The sequence below is a fragment of the Schistocerca piceifrons genome, chromosome 7 (genome assembly GCF_021461385.2).
Source record: "Schistocerca piceifrons isolate TAMUIC-IGC-003096 chromosome 7, iqSchPice1.1, whole genome shotgun sequence".
In the NCBI taxonomy this organism is placed as follows: Eukaryota; Metazoa; Arthropoda; class Insecta; order Orthoptera; family Acrididae; genus Schistocerca; species Schistocerca piceifrons.
Window position 1 is genome coordinate 311,813,818 of NC_060144.1, and position 17,177 is coordinate 311,830,994.

Sequence of the window (17,177 nt, forward strand, 5' to 3'; positions counted from 1 at the left end):
GGGATCTGGCCAAGAAATAAGACTGTTAAGCTGCCAGACGTACTGAAACTAATGCACGCAGCTTTTTCACATTGTAAGTAGGCTGTTTAGGCTTTCTTATTGGTAACGCCACGTAGCGCTCCGTATGGAAATCACTGGCTGTGCTGTGTGCAGTCTGTGGCTAGTTTGCGTTGTTGTCTGCTTTTGTAGTGTTGGGCAGCTGGATGTTAACAGCGCGTAGCGTTGCGCAGTTGGAGGTGAGCCGCCAGCAGTGGTGGATGTGGGGAGAGAAATGGCGGAGTTTTGAAATTTGTAAGACTGGATGTCATGAACTGCTATGTATATTATGATTTTTCAACACTATTAAGGTAAATACACTGTTTGTTCTCTATTAAAATCTTTCATTTGCTAACTATGCCTATCAGCAGTTAGTGCCTTCTGTAGTTTGAATCTTTTATTTACCTGGCAGTAGTGGCGCTCGCTGTATTGCAATGGTTCGAGTGACGAAGATTTTTGTGAGGTAAGTGATTTGTGAAAGGTATAGGTTAATGTTAGTCAGGGCCATTCTTTTGTAGGGATTATTGAAAGTCAGATTGTGTTGCGCTAAAAATATTGTGTGTCACTTTAGTGAATGTTTGAGTACGTTCAGTTTTGCTCAGCTGTTTGAAAAGCCAATAATGTAAGAGGTTTATCAGCACAGTAATTCCTAAATTTTTCTAAGGGGACGTTTCAACATATTGCTGCCGAAGTTGGCGGGATACGGAACGGCACGCCATAAAAGAAGAGAAGAAAATGAGGCGCCTTGGTGGGTTCGTGGAGTCTGTTGTTGATCGATTCTTTATCAACATAGCAGATGACAGTACCAGTACTCAAATTTATTTCAGTACAGGAACTAAGATATTACGAGACTACTGACTGTAATTAATACCTTCAGCGGCTTCAGTATTCAAGAATACGTTGAGACCCTGCAGTATGCTTTTGCATCATTAAAAGCTCGTTAAGAAAAATTACCCTGTGTTTGAGTTAGGAATTTTCATCACTCTTTCTTGTAATTAGAATACTATGTCAGGTGAGAAAGAGAGCATTTTATGCTTTCCGTCTGGTCACCTAAGAAGCGCGCGGTAATGCTGGTGTTGTTGCGAATATTATTTCATTCTCTTTAAAAATTAACCATTAACAGGGGATGTGGGGTGTTCACAGTACCCCAGGTGTAAAAGTTTACTGGTATTTAGTGAAGCATGTTGGTCACACTGTTGAACTGCTTTTTATACTTTTTTCAAAGGGATGCACATTGTTGATAAACCATTGTTCGTGTTTTTAAAAGTGAGCAACATTGTACACAACAAGTTTTAATCGCTGGGGTGCTGGTAACTTCCCATCTACCTAGTAGTGCGATTTCCTGTGTTGAGCAGTGTACATCATGATGTCATATGAGAAGGAGCAAAGACATCTTATGACGGCTGTTGGAGGAAGTTTTCAATTAATAGGAAGACTGTGAGATTCCAGAGGTTGAAGATTTGGACGACAATGAAGAAGAACAATGCGAAGAAAGCGATCATGCAACTGCAAGTGATCAATCTGATGACGATGCTAGTGAAGATAGGCTTCCGCCTTCCCAACAACCACGGCGAGGTTACTGCTTGATATAGATAAAGTAACTAATGATATCAGAACAAGGAAGCAAAATATAGTAACTCAGCTTCCTGGTACCAAAGTAATCGGTAAAGACTGCAAGACTGCTGTAGAATGCTTTGATGTGTTCATAAATGAGCAAATAATTCGCTCAATAGTAGAGTGCACCAACTTTTATATTGATCGCATTGAGGCCTTCTAAAAGAACAAAAAGAGAAGCCAGAAAACAGATGTAATAGAAATACGATCTCTCATTGGACTACTTACAATTGCTGGTTCTTATAGAGCAGCTAAAATGAATTTACAAGATCTGTTTTCTTCTCAGGGACTAGAAGTAGAAATATTTCGCACTAGTATGTCACTGGACAGATTTTTGTTCCTTATGAGGTGTTTTAGATTTGATAATATTCATGATAGGGGACAACGTAAGGAACTGGATAAAATGGCTACAATACGGGAAGTATTCGCCTTGTTCATCGAAAACTGCAGAAATGCATACAGCCTTGGAAGTTATACTACAATTGATGAACAGCTGGTTCCATTCTGAGGTAAATGTCCCTTTTTGGTGTATATTCCTAGCAAACCTGCTAAATACGGAATAAAAATACAGACATTATGTGATGCAAGGACTTGGTATACATCTCAAATGGAAGTGTATGCGGGAAAACAGCCTGAAGGGCTTTTCTAAGTTTCTAATTCAGGTAAAGACGTCGTTTTGAGACTTACTGAGGGGATTCAAGGAACTGGACGAAATATAACAACAGTAATTGGTACACTAGTATCTTGCTTGCTGAAGAATTACTGAAAAAGCGGTTAACACTTGTTAGCACAATGAGAAAAAATAAGCCTCAGTTTCCTATTGAATTGACTGTCATAAAAGGGAGAGAAACTGCAAGTACAAGTTTTGCTTACAAAAGGGACAACACTTGCCTTTCATATGTACCTAAAAAAGGTAAAAATGTTATACTGCTGTCAACAATGCATCCAAATTCCAAGAGTATTGACACTACAACAGGTGATGGAAAGAAACCTGAGAGCATTACCTTCTACAACCTTACAAAAGGCAAAGTTGACAAGTTGTGTGCAATGTACACCGTAACAAGAAGAACAAAACGACGGCCAGTAGCGGTGTTCTTTAGGATGGTAGATATTGCTTGGGTTAATGCTCAAGTTATAATGAAGAGCAACATCTCCAGGTTTGCTGTGGAAAGAAGGCAATTTATAACACAAGTGGGGAAGGAGCTTGCGCATCCACAGGTTTTAAAAAGAGCTTCAAACTCGGCTGTACCAAGATCCCTCCGGCTGAAGGCAGCTAAGATCTCAAATACGGAAGAGTTTATTCCAAAAGTTCAAAGTAAGAAACGCACATAAGGAAGATGCACAGTCTATCCTAGAAATACTAACAAAATAACCAAGTTCTTCTGTTGCAAGTGTAACGAATTTATGTGTTTAAGGCATATGAAAAACATCTGCAGTAAATGTATCAATTCAGAATCTTCTTCCAGTGATGATGATAATGTTCGGAGTTGAAATGTGATTTTTCTCTAGACTTTTGACATGAATGATTTTTTTAAGTTATATAAATATGTATTTTGCTTTGTCTGTTAATATCTTTCTATAATTTTAAAATAGTGAAAGCTTTTCATATTTGATTAATTTGAAAAATAGCATGTATACGTACATTTGAAACCATTTCACACATGTTATTGATTTATCAGCTATGTATAATTATTCGGGTACTTTAGTGATTAAAATTGTATTTAAATGAATTAAAAAAGACTAAATGCAATGTTTATTGTATAATAAACATTTCAGAAAAAAAATCGAAATCCAGTATCGGTTTTATGTAGGGTGCTGTAAACACCCCTAGTTATGTTATGAGTCCTCACCTCCCCAGTTAAAGGTTAAACGACATTCGAAGCTATATTGTTTCTTAGCCCACTTCTTTTTACGTCTGAACTGCAACTGCTCACATCATTGCAGGCTAGTTGAACCGCTTGTTGGCTAGTACTTTCCAAGTTTAATGCGCCAGTAAGGCTGTTGTCCCGCACAATATCGCGCAGTGTATGTGTGTTTAATTGGTTCAAATGGCTCTAAGCACTATGGGGCTTAACATCTGAGGTCATCAGTCCCCTAGACTTAGAACTACTTAAACCTAACTAACCTAAGGACATCACACACATCCATGCCCGAGGCAGGATTCGAACCTGCGCCCATACCAGCCGCGTGGTTCCGGACTGAAGCGCCTAGAACCGCTCAGCCACCGAAGCCGGCGAAACTGTGGTGCACCACAGGTCATAGACGGCAGGGGTGAACAACGGCTGAGGAGATATGTACGGGCGAATAGCCGAGCAACTTTTAAATAAGTGACCGTCCAGACGAACTGAGGGGTTACCAACACTCGGCGGTGAAGGGTGGAATTTGCACGCCAGTGTCGCAACTGGGCATTAACTGGGTGGTGACAGATGACCTTTTCAAACTAATCACGTTTTATGTCCCATTGGACAGATGGTCGTTGGGGCGGTCCTGTAAAAAACCGTCGGAAGGAGCGACGCTGGAGGAGGAAACTTGGGCAAAAAGGTGGTTTTTTAGGCTTTTGACGGGTTGTCACATTAATGTGACTGAACTGTATAGTTACCTGATGATTCTTTTCATCGTGTAAAACATTATATGCTGTTGTGGACTAAATTGTTCCAATGCAATTAATGCGTAACAAATTAAGCTGATGTATCGTTGAGAGCATGAAGTTGAAAGTAAAAGTTCCCTCAGGGTTACGTGAATAAGAAGAAGAAGAAAGGAACAACGCCAAATTTTAGTGACAGTTTGCACTCAGTTTGACCTAAAAGGTGTGACGATTTCCACAAAATAAAAATCTTTAGCATCTAGCCAGTAAACACTTATTCACCATTTCTGGATGGTATATATTTTGTACGGAAAATTACGTCAGAGACGGCGTACATTGTAATTACACTTGTGCACATAACCTATTTACTTTTCACAGGCTGTGTAAGATAGCTGATCTAGAATACTTTAACAGTTGAGCCTGTCTGTAGCCAACACTGTAAACAACCTGTAATCCAGTTCGCGCCTCTGAAATGCTGGGAACGACTATTACATGGAATCGCCTGCGTATTCAGTTGTGAACGTAAACAATCGATCGTTAAATCATTATTGCTGACTCCACTCTGTAATCACCTATCGTCATTGTTATTGTCGTTAGGATATTTACTTTTTATTTAATGCCACGAACGACATCACTTAATAAATGTAATGCTTCACATGTTATGTGGCACTATACACAAAACACTGCTTGACAAGACCAGGAAGAATGCAAAGGTAAAATTTTGCAAAGTAAAGACTACACCTCTCCGGCCCACAAGATGCCTCTGCAAAGTTCGGGGAGTAGTCTCAGCAAATAAAGGAAACAAAAGTTACATTCACGATACCTTTACTAGCCTTTAGAATAATCACCATTAGTTAAAAAACACTTCTGACATTGGTTGTAAAGCTATTTGAAACTGCAAGCGGAATCGCTTCCTGTGCAACCGCTCGAGCGACTGTGGTCACACGTTGTTGGATATCTTCATAATTGCTGGAGATTAGCCTGATGCTGCCAGTACGATTCGGAGACCAAACGAGTCAATGGCATGGTGTTCGTAGTCTTCACCACCTACCTCCGGTAGAAAGTCGTGATGGATCGAGCCCTTGCTGTTAAAAAAAAGGGGATCAGCACCGTACTAACCTTGTATTTTATTAACTGGCTTCTTTTTGGGAGTCTAAAGTGTTTTTATTTTCTGTGTTTTACTATTGGAAGATTAAAGTATCTTAAAGGTAGGTAATCTGAATCAGAAACAGTGAGCGAGCTACCAGACAATAGAAAAACGTATGTCGGTAGTAATCACAAACCTTTTGATGAACTGTCAGAAAAAATAGAGAATGAGGACTGTTGGCATGAGATGGGCAACCAGTGAACTTCAGCAACAACAGTGCACTTGAAGAGGTCGCCGGAATGGCCGCCAAGCAGACGGAATCAGGGGACTCTGTAGAGACAAATTTGCTAACCGTGGGTGTGGGAATTTCAGTAATACACTCATGCTCATAAATTAAGAATAACTGCAGAATGTGGTGCCACACAACGTTGCACTACACAAAACTGGCGATAATAGCATAGGCACGTAGGGAACACACACGACACAATTCTGTAAGTCCGCGGTATTGGTGATAAGTTGAGAAAACCGTCCCGCAACACATGTGCTACAAAACGCCACTGTTTCCAGTGCATGTACTCAGACCTCAATATGGGATATGATCACCATGCACACTTACACAGGCCGCACAACGGATCGGCATACTCTAGATTAGGTGATCTAGCAGCTGCTGGGGTATAGCCCCCCAATTCTTGCACCAGTGCCTATCGGAGCTCCTGAAGTGTCGTAGGGGTTCGAAGACGTGCAGCGATACGTCGACCGAGAGCATTCCAGACGTGCTCGATGGGGTTTAGGTCTGGAGAACAGGCAGGCGACACCATTCGCCTGATATCTTCTGTTTCAAGGTACTCCTCCATGATGGCAGCTCGGTGGGGCCGTGAGTTATCATCCATCAGGAGGAAGGTGGGACCCACTGCACTCCTGAAAAGGCGGATATACTGGTGCAAAATGACGTCCCGACACAACTGACCTGTTAGAGTTCGTCTGTCAAAGACATGCAGGGGTGTACGTGCACCAATCACAATCCCACCCCACACCATCAAACCACGACCTCCTTACAGGTCCCTTTCAACGACATTAAGGGGTTGGTATCTGGTTCCTGGTTCACGCCCGATGAAAATCCGGCGAGAATCACTGTTCAGACTATACCTGGACTCGTCCCTGAACATAACCTGGGACCACTGTTCCAGTGACCATGTACTGTGCTCTCGACACCAGGCTTTATGTGCTCTCCTGTACCCGGGGGTCAGTGGAATGCACCTTTCAGGTCTCCGGGCGAATAAACCATGTCTGTTCAGTCGTCTGTAGACTGTGTGTCTGGAGACAACTGTTCCAGTCGCTGCGGTAAGGTCCAGAACGAGGCTACCTGCAGTACTCCCTGGCCGTCTACGGGCACTGATGGTGAGATATTGGTCTTCTTGTGGTGCTGCACACTGTAGCACCTGGACACGTTTCCTGTCTGCTGGAATCGTTGCCATAATCTTGAGATCACACTTTGTGGCACACGGAGGGCCCATGCTGCGACCTGCTGTGTTTGATTAGCTTCTAGTCGCCCTAGTATTCTACCCCTTATAACGTCATCAATATGTGATCTTTGAGGCATTTTCAACACACAGTCACCGTTAGCATGTCTGAAAACATCCGCACACTTACTCGCTGCACCGTACTTTGACATGCACCAACGCACCTCTGCTTATGTGGACGGTCTTAGAGGGACTTTTACTGTTGTATCATTGTATTCACGCACATATTGGTGTTGAACCCCGTTCCCTCCCCCTCTCTCCAGTGATCAGGCGACAGGGGTCAGCGGCGAAACAGGAGGGCTGAAAAAGCATAAACACCCTTTGCTGAAACATCCTTTGCTGCATAGGATCATGTGCTGACTTCGTCGAATGGTTTTGAAAGGTGGCTAGTGGTTCTGTCCAGTATACCAGAGCAAAAACTGCTGTCACACTGCTCTTCAGTGGGTTCAGGTCACTTTCAGTGGGGTTGCAGCCCTTCGATGTCCTCAGAGTAAGGTTGAATCGTCCACGTGTTGGTGGTAGCAGTGTCAAAAGTTGCCAAGAACACTTTCCTGTTGCTCATTGCTCTGCTATCTGTCGTTTTCGACCACGAAATGTGTGGGAATCAAGGCCCCAAGTGAGGGGATGGTTTCTTCGACGCCGGTTAAGCCACTTCCTGAGGGATTTTCGTATCGATTCTGAGATGATCGGCGGTGTGTCTAAAAGTTATCCTCAGCCACCCATAAGAAAACCAACTGCTTTCAACGCTGGGTGTCGCGGTTCTGCCCTCCGTAACAAAGATGTAAAAAGAAGGAATGAAATGTGGGTAAGACGAGGCATGAGGACCTTGCGATCGTGTAATACGTTCACGAAGGCATTGGGTGGAATTGTGATAAAAGCTGGTGCCAATGTGACATCATTAACCCGCTTTACACGTCAAATTTTCTGAGCTACAGTGGTTTATTTATTTATTTATTTTTTATTTTTATTTTTTTCACGGCAGCTTCCTGTCTTAAGCGTCGCCGAACTCAAGGTTGACGTCGCTCGGCGCCACGCTGTTGCACTATTGCAGAGGAAGGTTGTAGTCAACTTTGATCCAAATTTCAGGCTTATACATCTCAGTGGTATATAATTACGACGTTTTGAAAACATGACCCTTTAATTTTTTTGCACAGTGTAGTTGACGCACATGTCGTGGGTCTGTCAAGTTCGGAAATGAACAACTGACACAGAAATAGACGAAAGGAGGGATACTTTCAGAAAGAAGTGAGGGGCAGGAGTTCAAAGCATTATCGTGCCGAACAGAGGTTTCGGAATCGAAACTACGAAGTCAGATGTAAATAGAGAACCTATCGCACGAGAGGTACATCAAGAAACAAGTGATCAGTCGGAATTAGAGGCAGATAGAGAAGAAGAAGTATTGGATCAGGCAAAGATGTAAGTCCATCTTCCTAGAGAGGAGAATGTTGTCGTTTAGGCTGACAATAATTACCAGCAGGTGAGCGGGGTCGAACGATGAAGTTGAGTGGTTTAGTGAAATCGGTCAGATGTATGGCAAGTTACGGAAATGGTAAACTGGACAAAATAAAAGAGGTAGTCCCTGGAGGAGGCTCGATTGATGTTAAATGAAAGTAAGGTTGAAAGAAGGCATAGCACATCAGTGCATGTAACAGAAAATGTAGATGAAATTATACCAGTCTCAGAACATGAACGGCGACTAGAGTCAGCCAACGCGACTAATATGGTAACTATCAAAGAAGAAGAAGAAGAACGAGGAGGAGAAGAATCCGTAGATGAGAAGGATCTGTAGATGAGATTAATATAATGCCATTCTGATTGTAATACATATGAAGTAGAAGCAGAAGTGCATAATCATGAGCGCGATTTGGCAGAGAGTAATTGCAAAGGGGAAGACATATCCGAAGAAGTAGAAATAGATATGCCTGAAAGTTCATGTGCTGAAGACATTGTACCAGAAAAAAAACAGAATCAACATGAATTGACATTGGGTATTCAGAATTATATGATGAAGTACATCATCTACAGGGCAGAAAGGCCATGAGAGATTTGAATATCAGAAGGAGGAAGGCACCTCTGGACAAGTGAAAATTCCTCAATGTTGGATGGATATCTTGGAAAAATTTAGCTACAGAAAAGGACTTGCTGCGGGAAAGTGAAGACAATAGGGAAAAAGATATACTACCTCAAATTGCAACACTAACTGCAAGAGATTTATGTCTGTTACACTCACGTACTCAGATTAGTGCTATCTCAAATGCTTTTTTCCCCAAATGATTAAGAAACAACAGGATTTAGAAATAATGCCTACAATGGGTGTAAAAGTAATAGGAGTCACTGGAAAAGTGGATCAAGTAGCAAGTACTGATTGACTTTAGGATCTAAGGACAAATATTTAGCTATGTATTCCTAGTAACAGCAGAATTAAGTGCTGAGATAACATACTGGGTATAGAATGGCTGATGAAACACCATTTTATTATAGTCTGTGTTCAAGAAACTTGTTACTTGTCAAGTGAAAGGTAAATTGTTTCACATTACTTTTAACCATCTAGTGCAATGGACGTCCGTGAATTGGGTTTTGTGGAATTTAGTATTATCGAGGAAAATGACGGTTTAGGAAATAATTTGAAGGTTATCTATTTCAGAATTTAATGAAGAAGAAAATGACTTCAGGAATAGTAAACTGAACCGATGGTTTATCATCAGAAGAGATAGAATTTTTATTTCAAGTATGAACAGTATATAAAAGGGCATTCTTGGATAAACCAGACAGGGTTGTGTGTTATAAAAATTACTTAGCTGTTAAAGACCATGAACTATTTCTTGTTCCAACTTATTCATTCCCTTTGGGCAAAAGAGCGGAAGTTCAACAAAAGGGACACTGACAGTCGAGAAAATGTAGACGAGTGACACTCTTTTTCATTTTCTTTTTTTTTTTTTAAAAAAGAAAAAAAGTTGACGTACCGCTGTGCTTTAAGGGTGCCACGGGTGACAACCAAAGGGGTCCTGCCATGAAAAGAAGTAGCAGCCCAGACCATCGTCCCTGGTTGTCGGGCCGTAAGGTGGTGACAGTCAAGTGGTTCAAATGGCTCTGAGCATTATGGGACTTAACATCTGAGGTCATCAGTCCCCTAGAACTTAGAACTACTTAAACCTAACTAACCTAAGGACATCACACACATCCATGCCCGAGGCAGGATTCGAACCTGCGACCGTAGCGGTCGCGCGGTTCCAGACTGAAGCGCCTAGAACCGCTCGGCCACATCAGCCGGCGGCGACAGTCAGTTTGGTATCCCACCACTGTCATGGGCTTCTCCAGACACATCTTCGCTGGTCGTGGGAACTTAGTTCTACGGAGAACCCACCACTGAAGACCATTTTACTCCGCTCAATCATATTCCAGGCTAAAGACGTGTCTGGAAACGCCCCAGACAGCAGCGGCATATCAACCTGACTGCACCCGCCATACGACCCGACAAACGGGAGCGATGGTCTGGGTTGCTGTTTCTTTCCATAGCAGGACCCCATCAGATGTCATCCACGCTCTCTTACAGCACAGGGGTATGTCAACGAGTTTGTATACCCCGCTTTGTTGCTCTTCATGGCAAGCTATCCTGGACTTACATTTCAGCAAGATAATGCCCACCCGCACACAACGAGGATTTCTACTGCTTGTCTTTATGCATACCAAACCATACCTTGGCCAACAAGATAGCCGGACCTCTCCGCAACTGAGAATGTTCGGAGCATTTTAGGTAGCGCCTTTCAACCAGCTCTGGATTTTGGCGATCAAACGCGCCAGTTGGACAGAATTTTTGCACGATATCCACCACGAGGCATCTAACAACTCGGTCAATCAATACCAACCCGAAAAACTGCTGCCGTAAGCGTCAGAGGTAGACCAACCGTTATTAACTTGATCAATTTGTGAAGCTGTTTCTAATGAATAAGTCACACAATTTTTTCTGATACTGTAATCTGTAATATTGCTAATTTTCGCCTCACAAACATTAGTAAACGCTCAATAGTAAACACCTGATGGCCTGAAGTTATCAAACAATTGTAACGTAAAATAAAGGAACCATCGCACAGCAGCGACAGGTAAATCTCTATGTACGCGTATCGATTACTGATATAAAAAGAAATCTGTTGTTTCAAGACAAATGAGGCCTCTAGCGCTTCACCTCTTACTGTTTCTATTCCATGAAAGGCGGACGCGGACTTGGTGCGTTCCGGAATCTGTATTTTATAATTTGTGGAAAATATTCTCTAAATGTTCTAATTGTCTTCTCAATCAGAGAACATATATGTTTATGTAATTAATTACGAGCAGGTACCATTAAGAGGGCATTAACCTCAAGTAGTGCCTGTTATTTGCAAAGCTCTCGTTAATATACACAAGCTATTGCAACTATAATATAAAAAGGTACGTAGCGTTAAAAAAACGTGTGTTATATATGAAATGTACTTATTTAGACAAACTATCCTTAAGTATCTCCATCTCCTCATTACCTGAATGTTAATAATTTTTTATCAGTTTACCTCCAGAACTTACGATCACGCTGATGTACTGAACGCAGCATTGAGGCAGGAGGAACATTATCGTTTTCCTATAATTTCTGAATCAATCATTTTTAATTGTGTAGTGTTGTTTTTCTTTTAAAGTCAGGAAATCTTTTGGTCCCTTAGTGTCGATCCGGGTATGACTATCGCAGTCATGAAAACGCGCGGAAATGATTAAGTTGCCTCCTACCAATCGCAAATAAATTAATCTGCTCCTCTATGTCCAAAGAATGCCAGGTATTTAAAAATATTTATCAGGTGAAATGATCATTACAGTGACTTGTTACGATAAGACAATACAATCAATCTCTGATTCTGTTGCCAAGTTACACACAAAATTTCATTATATCTTCAACAATATATTTTTTAGAACACTACAAATCACTTGTTTATTTGTACACTTACATCACATCTACAGATTTCAGTCCCAGTCGGATTATTTTCGTCATCGTCGTTTTTGTGTCTTAAAGTATATTTTAAAAGTTTTGCAGGGTTCGACACATGACTAGTTTACACTTAACTGAGCACTACTGACAGAACACTACTACAGATTCACAGAAGTTAACTGTGTTTTTATTCACAAGGCAGTATTATCACACGTGTAAGTTCTCATATATCAGTGTACATAGATGATTTGACGACTGGCACGAGAACTTGGCATGAACACTTAACACTGTTAGACAGAGGGTTTAAAGATACAATAAAAGGGGGAATAACAACAAAAGTTTATAAAAAGTATTTCGTAAAGAAAGAAATTTAGATCCTGGGGCACATCGTTACCACTGAAGGTACTGAAGAGGCTCCGCAAAGGTGGAAGCTAGCCAAAAGTGTTCAATACATAAATCTCGAAAACAATTAAGAAGGTACAAGGGGGTCCTGTCACGTCAATGGTAGTGATGCTAACCGTCCGGCTACAGATGTAGTCGACTTAATTGTTTACGTATGAAAGTGTAAAAACATTAAAAGTAATAACCAATTTAGTGTGTAAAAAAGACATATAATGTATCAACTTTTATTTCATCTGAAAGTTTCCTTCTGTTTCGTAGGAGGTCGGCCATTAATCTCACACATCATATTGTTGATCGCTGTAAACACTTGAGCCAACCTGCGTAAAATGATACTATGCGATTTTAGAGGTTCTCATTCAAAGTGTAAAGCAGGCATGGGCAGCTTTTGGTGACCCGTGGGCCGCCTCACCATTTCATGCTACAGCAATGCTCCTAGTACATAAAGTCAAAACTATAGCATCCGTGACGTTAATGTTTGTGGTTAATATATTATAACTGATTTCTAAGCTATCCGTAGTGCCATCACAATAAATTATATCTCAAAACACGTCTTTTCAAAAGAACGTGAATATTATTCTGAATAGAAACTCTCAAAACTGCTTGTTAAAATCGACAATTATTATTTTAATTTTGTTTTTCCGCAATTGCCCTGTAAGCTGTTGTTGAGGAATGTGTTTCGTAGAAATGCGTCTTTTCGTATCATATTCGTTTACAATAGACAGTCATTCATTACACACCAAACAAACACGCTTGTCTTTGTACATGATTAAGAAATAATTCTCTGACATTTCTCCTGGAATTGGCGACATTCAACATCTGCTTTTCTATTCTTAATCCCAGTCATTTTGCGAATAAAATCAGTAAGACGTACAGAAACACTTGCACGAAATCAGCAGACAGAGTTTTACGAATGAACTGACAACAGATAAGTAGGTTTCTCATCAAGTTAGCCGGCCGCAGTGGGCGTGCGGTTCTAGGCGCTGCAGTCTGGAACCGCGAGACCGCTACGGTTGCAGGTTCGAATCCTGCCTCGGGCATGGATGTGTGTGATGTTCTTAGGTTAGTTAGGTTTAACTAGTTCTAAGTTCTAGGGGACTAATGACCTCAGTAGTTGAGTCCCATAGTGCTTAGAGCCATTTGAACCATCTCATCAAGTTATGGTGCCTGCTGCCTTGTTCAAATCGGCACATTTCGCCACAAGTCGTTAAGTTTAATTCCTGTCGCCTACTACCAACATTTGTGATCTGTCAGTGTCAAGCGCAGACGTACTCAGCAAGCATACCTTATGCATGTGTGTTTTCAGCACTGATCCAGAGGTGAAAATGCTCCCCGTAGCACTTCAAAGTAGTGAATTGTTGTCTCTACTCAGCGCGCACGCGAGGACGTGAGCCACAACGTAGCCCTCGGACTGGAAACCTAGTTCTCTCTGTTGTACAGATCCAGCGACGTCGAAATGGCATTGCGTATACGCAAAGAAACCAAAAACGTTTGCTGGTCTGTATGTTCAGCTGCAAATACGAGGTGAGCCGAGTGTCGGCGGAAATACTCGACAATCAGTTCCGGGAGCAGTAGAATGCGAGCGCCTCGTTCTCCCACCCACGAATTTCTTCCGCTGCCCGGACTGAAACCAAATGGGGCCCGTATCCGACTCGCGGGCTCCTGTCGCCCTCGTGCACGAAGAATAAAAGAGATGAGATTACGGTATTTGACACAAACATATGTGTATGCGTGCGCGCGCGTGTGTGTGTTTGTGTGTGTGTGCGTTTTCGCTCGCAGCTCAGAAGCGAATATACACTCCTGGAAATTGAAATAAGAACACCGTGAATTCATTGTCCCAGGAAGGGGAAACTTTATTGACACATTCCTGGGGTCAGATGCATCACATGATCACACTGACAGAACCACAGGCACATAGACACACGCAACAGAGCATGCACAATGTCGGCACTAGTACAGTGTATATCCACCTTTCGCAGCAATGCAGGCTGCTATTCTCCCATGGAGACGATCGTAGAGATGCTGGATGTAGTCCTGTGGAACGGCTTGCCATGTCATTTCCACCTGGCGCCTCAGTTGGACCAGCGTTCGTGCTGGACGTGCAGACCGCGTGAGACGACGCTTCATACAGTCCCAAACATGCTCAATGGGGGACAGATCCGGAGATCTTGCTGGCCAGGGTAGTTGACTTACACCTTCTAGAGCACGTTGGGTGGCAAGGGATACATGCGGACGTGCATTGTCCTGTTGGAACAGCAAGTTCCCTTGCCGGTCTAGGAATGGTAGAACGATGGGTTCGATGACGGTTTGGATGTACCGTGCACTATTCAGTGTCCCCTCGACGATCACCAGTGGTGTACGGCCAGTGTAGGAGATCGCTCCCCACACCATGATGCCGGGTGTTGGCCCTGTGTGCCTCGGTCGTATGCAGTCCTGATTGTGGCGCTCACCTGCACGGCGCCAAACACGCATACGACCATCATTGGCACCAAGGCAGAAGCGACTCTCATCGCTGAAGACGACACGTCTCCATTCGTCCCTCCATTCACGCCTGTCGCGACACCACTGGAGGCGGGCTGCACGATGTTGGGGCGTGAGCGGAAGACGGCCTAACGGTGTGCGGGACCGTAGCCCAGCTTCATGGAGACGGTTGCGAATGGTCCTCGCCGATACCCCAGGAGCAACAGTGTCCCTAATTTGCTGGGAACTGGCGGTGCGGTCCCCTACGGCACTGCGTAGGATCCTACGGTCTTGGCGTGCATCCGTGCGTCGCTGCGGTCCGGTCCCAGGTCGACGGGCACGTGCACCTTCCGCCGACCACTAGCGACAACATCGATGTACTGTGGAGACCTCACGCCCCACGTGTTGAGCAATTCGGCGGTACGTCCACCCGGCCTCCCGCATGCCCACTATACGCCCTCGCTCAAAGTCCGTCAACTGCACATACGGTTCACGTCCACGCTGTCGCGGCATGCTACCAGTGTTAAAGACTGCGATGGAGCTCCGTATGCCACGGCAAACTGGCTGACACTGACGGCGGCGGTGCACAAATGCTGCGCAGCTAGCGCCATTCGACGGCCAACATCGCGGTTCCTGGTGTGTCCGCTGTGCCGTGCGTGTGATCATTGCTTGTACAGCCCTCTCGCAGTGTCCGGAGCATGTATGGTGGGTCTGACACACCGGTATCAATGTGTTCTTTTTTCCATTTCCAGGAGTGTATTACACCAGTGAGCGTAAGTCCGTTCAAGGGAAAGCTTACGTAACTATGCTTTTTGAAACACCTTCTATGAACTGACGGAAAAAAGTCGTAACACCAAGAAGGGGTTGTGTGGCATAAGCGAAAGATGACAGGCGTGTTTCTACATCTGAAAGATGAAGTCTGTTCAAATTTCACGCCAGTCGCATAAGAATGGCGCTAGTAGCGCCACTATGAGGATGCAAATCAGATTTGCTTCAAATACACGCTGTAATAGTCTTGAGCGTTAGTTACCCGTGAGATTGGCCGTATTGAGTTAATAAAGAATATCTTTAAGACGACTAAGGCGTCATTATCAACACACCTCACTGAGTTTCCACAAGGTCACGTAATACGGCTACGAGAAGCTAGATGTTCTTTTTACGATTCTGCAGAAAACGTTGGCAGGAATGTAGCCAATGACAGCCGGTAGCGGTAGCTACGAGAATATACGGTCGCAAGAAGTCCGGACTCGAGATGGCCGTGCGGTACTACCGAGAGAGAAGACCATCGTGTTCGGCGTATGGCTCCGGCGCATCGTCTACATCTGCAGCAGAAAGTTGAGCATCAGTTGGCACCAGAGTGACACAACAAACTTTTACAAATAGGTTACTTCAAGGGCAGCTCCGAGCCAGACGCCCTGTAGCGTGCATTCCACTGATCCCAAACCATCGCCGTTTCAATGGTGGCAAGCGAAAGCTCATTGGACGGCAAGGAGATAGTCTCTTGTGTTCTGTCACATAGAACGATTCTCTTCAGTCGTCGTTGGTCCTGTTCTTGTAGGATCTCTCTCCTGTAGCTGCGATGTCGCAGATTTGATGTTTTACCGGATTCCTGATATTCATGGCACACTTGTGAAATGGTCGTACGGGAAAATCCTCACTTCATTTCTACCTCGGTCCACCCCCGTTAGCTGAGTGGTTAGCGCGACAGAATGCCAATCCTATGGGCCCGGGTTCGATTCCCGGCTGGGTCGGAGATTTTCTCCACTCAGGGACTGAGTGTTGTGTTGTCCCAATCATCACCATTTCATCCCCATCGACGCGCAAGTCGCCGAAGTGGCGTCAAATCGGAAGGCTTGCACCCGGCGAACGGTCTACCCGAAGGGAGGCCCTAGCCACACGGCATTTACATTTGATTTTGCTACCTCGGAGATGCTGTGACCCGTCGCTCGTGCGCAGACTATAACACCACTCTCAAACTCAGTTAAATCTTGATAACCTGCCGTTGTAGCAACAGTAACCGATATAACAACTGCGCCAGACACTGGTTGTTTTATATAGGCGTTGGTGACAGCAGCGCCGTATTCTGCCTGTTTACATATCTCTGTATTTGAATACGCATGCCTATACCACTTTCTTTAGCGCTTAATGTAGTTGCCGCACAGTGGAATTGAAGGGTATCAGGCGCGATGAGAAAGTTTCCGTATGAGGGTGTCTCTGCAGCATAATATGCACCGTAGCGCCATTCCGATGCGCAACCCTACTAAGGGCCGACATGTGGGCAAGGGACTGGTGTGACATTCGCGTCTTCCCGACGTCCGTGCGGTAAATACGGACACGTGAATAATGGCGACGTTCTTACTAAATGGATCCAAACAGGACCAAACGCCGGCCGGGGTGGCCGAGCGGTTCTAGGCGCTACAGTCTGGAACCGCGCGACCGCTACGGTCGCAGGTTCGAATCCTGCCTCGGGCATGGATGTGTGTGACGTCCTTAGGTTAGTTAGATTTGTTTAGTTCTAAGTTCTAGGGG